The following is a 7,784-nucleotide window of genomic DNA, read 5'->3' as shown; positions in this document are numbered from 1 at the left end:
GGGATCCCTAAAAAACATAATCAACAATTGTTTTCATTTATTTCACAAAACAAATATTCTACTCATATATGTACACATTCAAACATCATGCTTTTCTAACAATGTGTTTACACAAACGAAATAACGCCACAAAGTAACACAAACACAGCCCCATATTAAAAACATTATTTCTTTTCAGACGTATTTCACCCCACCAAAAACCAAACTCATTAACATAAACACCTTTTGTCGGGAGGGGGACTATTCCCCCCAACACACACCTCTCCACAACACCCCCAGACACAAAGGAGCCAGATTGACCATCTGATAAACTCCATAGGGTTACCCCCCCTCACCACCCCTACAGACCTGTCAGTCAGGGAAGCACAGAGGGTCATAAATTATCACACACAACACTTTGATTGACAGTTTGACAGAAAGTGTATGATATAACTACTTCTGTTGGTGAACAGCCTGCTGAACAACTGCTGCATGTTCCTGAAGGCTCAGCTGTGTCCCGAGAACTGCGTTAACATCTGTCGTTTAGCTCACTCCTACTTCTGCGAGAGGTTGAAGCAGCAGGCCTTCCGGTTAATCTTGCACAACTTTGAGGAGACGGTGCGCCTCTCTGAGGAGTTCCTGGATCTGACGGTCGAGCAGCTGAGCGAGATCATCGAGAAGGACGAACTGAACGTGAAACAGGAGAGCGTGGTGTTTGAAGCCATCTTACAGTGGATCAAACATGCGCCATGGAAACGGAAAGCGCACATAGGAGTGTTACTGCCCAGGGTGCGTCTGGGGCTATTGACACATGATTACCTTATGAACAATGTGAGCAACAACGTTTTAGTGATGGACAACATGACATGTAAGCTGATCGTCACCAGAGTTCTGATGGGCATCGATGACCTCAACCCGAGCCTTCCTTCAGCTCTGATCTCCAGAGACTCCGCCTGCCTGGCGCCGTTCTGCTGGCCATCGGTGGCTATGGCCACAAGAATCTCAATACAACTCAATACAACTGTACAAATGTTTGTACAACAAACATAGAAGCGTATGATACGCGAGCAGCACGCTGGGTCAATGTCACATGCAACGACGAGAGTCCATGAGCCTATCACGGGACGGTGTATCTGAATGGCTTCGTGTACTACATCGGAGGATTCAACAGTGAGGGTTTCCTCAACAGTGTGAGAAGGTTTGACCCCATCACCAGAACCTGGGCTCAGGTGAACCCCATGCACTCTTGCCGGTGTGACGTGAGCGTGTGTGTGCTGGACAGTCGTATCTATGCGATGGGAGGATTTGATGGCTTCGAACATCTGAATACAGTAGAGCGATATGAACCTGAGAATGATCGGTGGTGCATGATCGCGCCGATGCACGAACCAAGGGGTGACTCTAGCGCTACAGTACTGAATGGCAAAGTGTACATATGCGGAGGGTTTGACGGGAACAGGTGTTTGTTCACGGGGGAGTATTACAGTCCTCAGACGGAAGAGTGGACCCTCATCTCCCCCATGATGATCAGAAGGCGTGGACTGGGCGTGGTTGCGTACGGAGGATGGGTTTACGCTGTCGGGGGAAATGATGGTGTTAATCAAATAAGCAATGTAGAGGTGTATAATCCTCAGACCAACATGTGGACACAAGGTCCAGCCATGATCAACCAGCGCAGCAACTTCGGCATTGAGGTGCTGGACGATCTCCTGTTCATTGCTGGAGGAGATAACGGCTCTACCTCCATGGATGAAGTGGAGTGTTATGATAAGCAGACTTCTGAATGGCATGCAATCGAAAACATGGGGATTTCTCGCTGTGGTCTGAGCTTCTGTGTGCTGTCTGGTTTACCCAACATGGCAGAGTACGCTGCTCCCCGAGACGATCCCTACAGAGTCCCTCAGAGCTCACAGAGCACCAGATTCTACCTCACACCTCCTGCCAACGTCTGAGACATACAAATGAACCTCTTCCTTCATCAGCATCCTTTTGTTCTCGAGAATCAAATTAACCACTCTGAAGCAGTCAAACTACTGAATTTGCCTTTTGTTTCCCCTCTTATGCCGCAAGCCGTTGTACTGAAACTCGTAAAACCACAACGTCCCTCATGGAGACGTGCGACAGAACAGTCCTGAGAGCTCTCACACACACACGTACACATACCTGAGATCACAATGATATGGTGGCACTCATGTGGTCAACGCTAAACAGAATTCCCTTCACGTTATTTTCTATGTGATGAAACCGGACTTTGATGACTTGTAGCTTTTATGTCATAAGTTTAGGTTCGTGACGTAATTCCGCTGATTTTAGCCCAAATTCACTAATGTGATAAAATCACTGTAACGGATCATATTTACAAGCAAAGATGAAGACAGGGGACGACGATTATACATCATTTCTCTCTGTGCATCACAGGAATAATTCATGTAAGTCTTATTAATAGGTTTATCAAACTCAAATATGACCTTGTCAGAGTATCCACCATTATTTCTGAGCCAGAACGCCTTTAGATCGGAACGCCGGAAAACTGGTTCTGTACTTTCAGAGCTCGAGTACAACGGAGTGCAGCATTAATACCAGCGGATCCACAGCAAGAGACTTTCGGATAATACTATAAACACACCAGATTCAATTACACTACAATCAAACAAGAAAAAAACATGGATTAGGAAAAAAGGACATAAAATAATGACAAAGAGTAAAGGAAAAGGAGAGACAGAATGTGTGTGTGTGAGAGAGGATGAGAGAGAGAGAATGATAGAGAGAGAATATGTTTGTCTGTGAGTGAGAGATAGAGAGAGGATGAGAGAGAGAATGATAGAGAGAGAGATATGAATGAAAATTAAATAGAAATAATGAAAAGCAGAAATCAAGAGGGAAAACAAAAAGTGAAAGACAAACACATTACATGAGCGACTGACAGATAAAGTTTGAAACAAACAAGTGAGAAGAAAAGAAATGTAAAAAATAATGGAGAGAAAGAAAGAGCAAAAAAGGAACAATAAAAATGATAAATATGAAAGAGAAAGAAATCATGGTAGGGGAACAAAAAGGTAGGACACAATTACTAAAAAGCAGGAGAAACCGTGGAAAAGAAGAGGAAGAGAGACAGATAAAGAAAAAAGGAAAGAGAGGAAGGAGAAAAGCGTGAGAGAGGGATGAAAGAAATGAAGACAGATTAACGTTTCACCTTGAAGAAGTCTGTTTTGTCAGCAATGTGACATCCCCTGTGTGAGCGGCAGCCTGATCACCACGGCAACACAACCCTGGCTCGGGCTCATTGGCTGGGCGGAGTCGGCCACGCCCACCCGTTCTGCTGTCATTATGGCGACGGACTGCGTCAGACCCACAAGGTCCATGAGGAGGGAGACAGCGACGGTGCAGATGCTGAAGTCCAGCTCAGAGAAACAGATGTTCATCAGAGACTCGAGCCACCGAGGAGGCGGAGTCACACCGCCGCTGTCTGACATCATCACCACACACACGTCATTTAAAATCATATTAATATTAACTATTATTATTGTTGATGTTGATATTAATTTATAGTAATCATACACTGTAATTAGTAATAATAAACAGCAAATAATAAATAAATCAGTAATATTGCATAAAAAAGTAAATCCAGAATAATCATCAGAAAACTTTAAAATAAGCAATAACATGCAAATGTGAGAGTATGTTCTGTTTAATGTGCGCTGGTTAAATAAAATCATTTGGCAGCCGTGAACGCAGACACACACTCTTTCTATTCAAATACACATAGCCTCTCTGTTAACTCCACCTCCCCCTGGTTAGCCCCGCCCCCTGCTGGTGATGAAGAGCTCCACCAGTCTGCGTCCTGCTCATGGGCTGGGCCACTGGACAGGAGGACGAGGGGGGAGATGAGTGGAGGTTGGACTTTGGAGCAGAGGCACAGGCAGTGTTGCAGTCCGAGCTGCAGCGTAACGGCCGACACCATCCTCAACAACTGGGGCAAGTGTTCTGTCTGGATCTCTATATACACACATCTCCTACACACACTTACAGACAGACAGACAGACAGACAGAGAGAGAGAGAGAATGAGAGAGAGAAAAATGTAAGACAGTTGATCTGTTGAAAGTCATGAAACTGTTACACAGTCAGTGTGTAAAATATAAAGTCTTGATACTGTGTATTTGGTGTACGATAGTGTACGATGGTGTTTTTGGTGTAGGATGGTGTAGGATGGTGTTTTTGGTGTAGGATGGTGTTTTTGGTGTACGATGGTGTTTTTGGTGTAGGATGGTGTTTTTGGTGTAGGATGGTGTAGGATGGTGTTTTTGGTGTACGATGGTGTTTTTGGTGTAGGATGGTGTAGGATGGTGTTTTTGGTGTAGGATGGTGTTTTTGGTGTACGATGGTGTTTTTGGTGTAGGATGGTGTTTTTGGTGTAGGATGGTGTAGGATGGTGTTTTTGGTGTAGGACGGTGTTTTCGTGTAGGATGGTGTAGGATGGTGTTTTTGGTGTAGGATGGTGTTTTTGGTGTAGGATGGTGTTTTTAGTGTAGGATAGTGTAGGATGGTGTTTTTGGTGTACGATGGTGTTTTTGGTGTAGGATGGTGTAGGATGGTGTTTTTGGTGTAGGATGGTGTACGATGGTATTTTTGGTGTAGGATGGTGTTTTGGTGTAGGATGGTGTAGGATGGTGTTTTTGGTGTACGATGGTGTTTTTGGTGTAGGATAGTGTAGGATGGTGTTTTTGGTGTAGGATGGTGTTTTTGGTGTAGGATGGTGTTTTTGGTGTACGATGGTGGTTTGGTGTAGGATGGTGTTTTTGGTGTAGGATGGTGTAGGATGGTGGTGTTTTGGTGTAGGACGGTGTTTTCGTGTAGGATGGTGTGTTTTGGTGTAGGATGGTGTAGGATGGTGTTTTGGTGTAGGATGGTGTTTCAGGTTTAGGATTGTGGTGGATGGTGTTTTTGGTGTAGGATGGTTTTTTGGTGTTAGGATGGGTAGGATGGTGTTTTGGTGTAGGACGGTGTTTGTTTTTGGTGTAGGATGTGTAGGATGGTGTTTTTGGTGTAGGATGGTGTTTTTAGTGTGTATGTGTGTGTAGGATGGTGTTTTTGGGGTTAGGATGGTGTTTTTGGTGTAGGATGGTGTTTTTGGTGTAGGATGGTGTAGGATGGTGTTTTGGGTGTAGGGAGGTGTTTTTGGCTGACATGTAAAGAGAAACTGTGTGACAATAAGCCTAGTGAAGTGACTCAGCCCTCAGGGATTTAATAAGATCACCACTAAGAACTGAATACTTACTTCAAGTTAATGTTAATGACCTTGAAACATTTAAACAGAAATGGGGGTAAATCAATGTATTTGTGATGTTGATTATAACGGAAATAGTACATATTTATTTGAGGTTTTTTAGTGATAATATGATGTGCTGAAACATGATGCTAATTGATTCGTCTATGAGGGGGAAAAATTGTAATCTTTGGTATTAAAGGATATTTTAAAGTCCAGTCCATCCAAGGTTTTTCTCTCTCTCTCCCCCTGTCTCACCTAGGATTCTCTCTCTCTCCCTCTCTCCAAGGTTTTCTCTCTCTCTCCACTCTCTGTCTCACCTAGGATTCTTTCACTCTCCGTCTCAGCTAGGTTCTCTCTCTTTCTCTCTCTGTCTCTCCTACGGTTCTATCTCCCTCTCTCTCTCTCTCTCTCTCTCTCTCCAAAGTTTTTCTCTCCCTCATCTAGGGCTCTCTCTCTCTCTCTCTCTCTCTCTCTCTCTCTCTCTCTCTCTCTCTCTCTCCAAAGGTTTTCTCTCCCTCACCTAGGGTTCTCTCTCTCTCTCACTCTCTCTCTACTCACTCTCTGTCTCATTAGGAGTCTCTCTCTCTCCAAGGGTTCTCTCACCTCTCTCTCCTTCGCACGCCCCCTCACACTCTTGCCCTCTCTGGATTTCTGTAAAGCTGCTTTCTAGCAATATCTATTGTTAGAAGTGATTTATAGAAATGAAACTGATGTGAATTAATGTTTTATTATCATGAAATAGAATGTTATTGATATTCTACTGACTGTTGTAATCTCAGAGATGCATGATGCAAATCTGAGACATTTATAAAGCAAGTTTTTTTGTGAATAAAAACATGTTGGTGCTCATAAAATATCTGTTTCTCAAAAAGTAGTGTGATTAATTGCTTTTAAATGAGCTATAACAGTCTGAAACAAAGTCTAACTTAAAAACTGTGAGGTCAGTGTGAAAACTGTGATATTTAGGAACAACTTGCTGATTGATTGTTCAGGTAGTTACCATCTCCTCCACCTGATCAGAACGATCTTTTAACACCAAATGCTTCATGAGGGGCCGAAAGTGCTCGCTCTGCATCAAGCTCTGGTATATTATATATAATATATAACAATAATAATATATATTAATATTATACTTGCTCAGTTATTTATTGAGAAAAATGATCCAGTATTACATATCTGTGAGGGGTAAAAGTATGTGAACTGTTGTTTTCAGTAAGCGGTGTGAGCTCCTTGTGCAGTAATAACTGCAGATAAACGTTTGGGGTAACTGTTGATCAGTCCTGCACATCGACTTGGAGGATTTTATCCCCGTTCCTCAGTCCAGAACACAGCTTCAACTCTAGGATGTGGTGGGTTTCCTCACATGAACTGCTTGCTTCAGGTTCTTCCACAACATTTCTACTGTATTAAGGTCAGGACTTGACTTGGCCATTAAAGAACATTAACTTTATTCTTCTTTAATCATTTTGGGAATGACATATTGTGCTCAGGGTGACCCACTTTCTCTTGAGATTCAGTTCACAGACAGATATCCTGATATTTCCCTTTAGAAATCGCTGTCCTGGTCCAGATGCAGAAAAACAGGCCCAAACCATGACACTACCACCAGCATGTTTTCACAGATGGGATGGGGTTCTTGTGCTGGAATTCAGTGTTTCCTTTCTCAATCATAACGCTTCTTATTTAAACCAAAAATTCTATTGTTGTCCATCCATCCACAAAAAATTTTCCACATCCTTCTGTTTTGTCCACATGATCTTTAGCAGACTGCAGAAGGTCAGCACTGTTTCTTTTGAGACCACTGACTTTCTCCTTGCAACCCTGCCATGTACACCATTGATGTTCAGTGTTCTCCAGATGGTAGACTCATGAATATTAGCCAATGTGAGAGGGCCTTTAGCTGCTTAGAAATTACCCTGGGTCCTTGTGACCTAGCAGTCTATTACATATCTTCATTTGGAGAGATCTTTATTGGACCCTACTGCAGGGGAGGGTAACAATGGTCATGAATTTCCTCCGTTTGTACACAAACTAACTGTCTGTGTATTGGTGGAGTCCAGACTCTTTAGAGATGGTTTTGTAACCTTTTCAGACTGATCAACATTAACAACCCTTTTTCTGAGGTCCTCAGAAATCTCCTTTGTTCATGCCATGATACACTTCACAAATATGTTGTGAAGATCAGACTCTTACAGATCCCTGTTCTTCGTCATCCCATTGATGAAGACACCTGACTCTAATTTCACTTTAAGAGTTAACTGCTGATCCTAGATGTTCACATACTTTTGCCACTATCAATTTGTAATATGGATCATTTTCCTTATAAAAAATGACCAAGTACAATCTTTTTGTCTAATTTGTTTAACTGGATTCTCTTTATCTACTTTTAGGACTTGTGTCATATTTGCTTAGATATAAATAAAAAAGTCCGTTTGCTGTACAAATTTACCAGTATCCAGTGTTATTCAAAATAAAATCTTATCGCTTGATGCGTAGAACCTCGTACTCCAAACACAAATCTGCTACTAACACGCAGCA

At 42.6% G+C, this 7,784-nt stretch overlaps 1 pseudogene; it reads left to right on the top strand.

The window, feature by feature from the left end:
• The first annotated feature begins 471 nt into the window (after positions 1–471).
• LOC128629976 (kelch-like protein 10) lies at positions 472–3,316 on the top strand (annotated as a pseudogene).
• The last annotated feature ends 4,468 nt before the right edge of the window (positions 3,317–7,784 follow it).

This window comes from Ictalurus punctatus, unplaced genomic scaffold (assembly GCF_001660625.3).
Source record: "Ictalurus punctatus breed USDA103 unplaced genomic scaffold, Coco_2.0 Super-Scaffold_100046, whole genome shotgun sequence".
Taxonomy (NCBI): domain Eukaryota; kingdom Metazoa; phylum Chordata; class Actinopteri; order Siluriformes; family Ictaluridae; genus Ictalurus; species Ictalurus punctatus.
The sequence above is the reverse complement of the archived record's forward strand: the minus strand, read 5'-3'. Positions and strand labels throughout refer to the sequence as shown.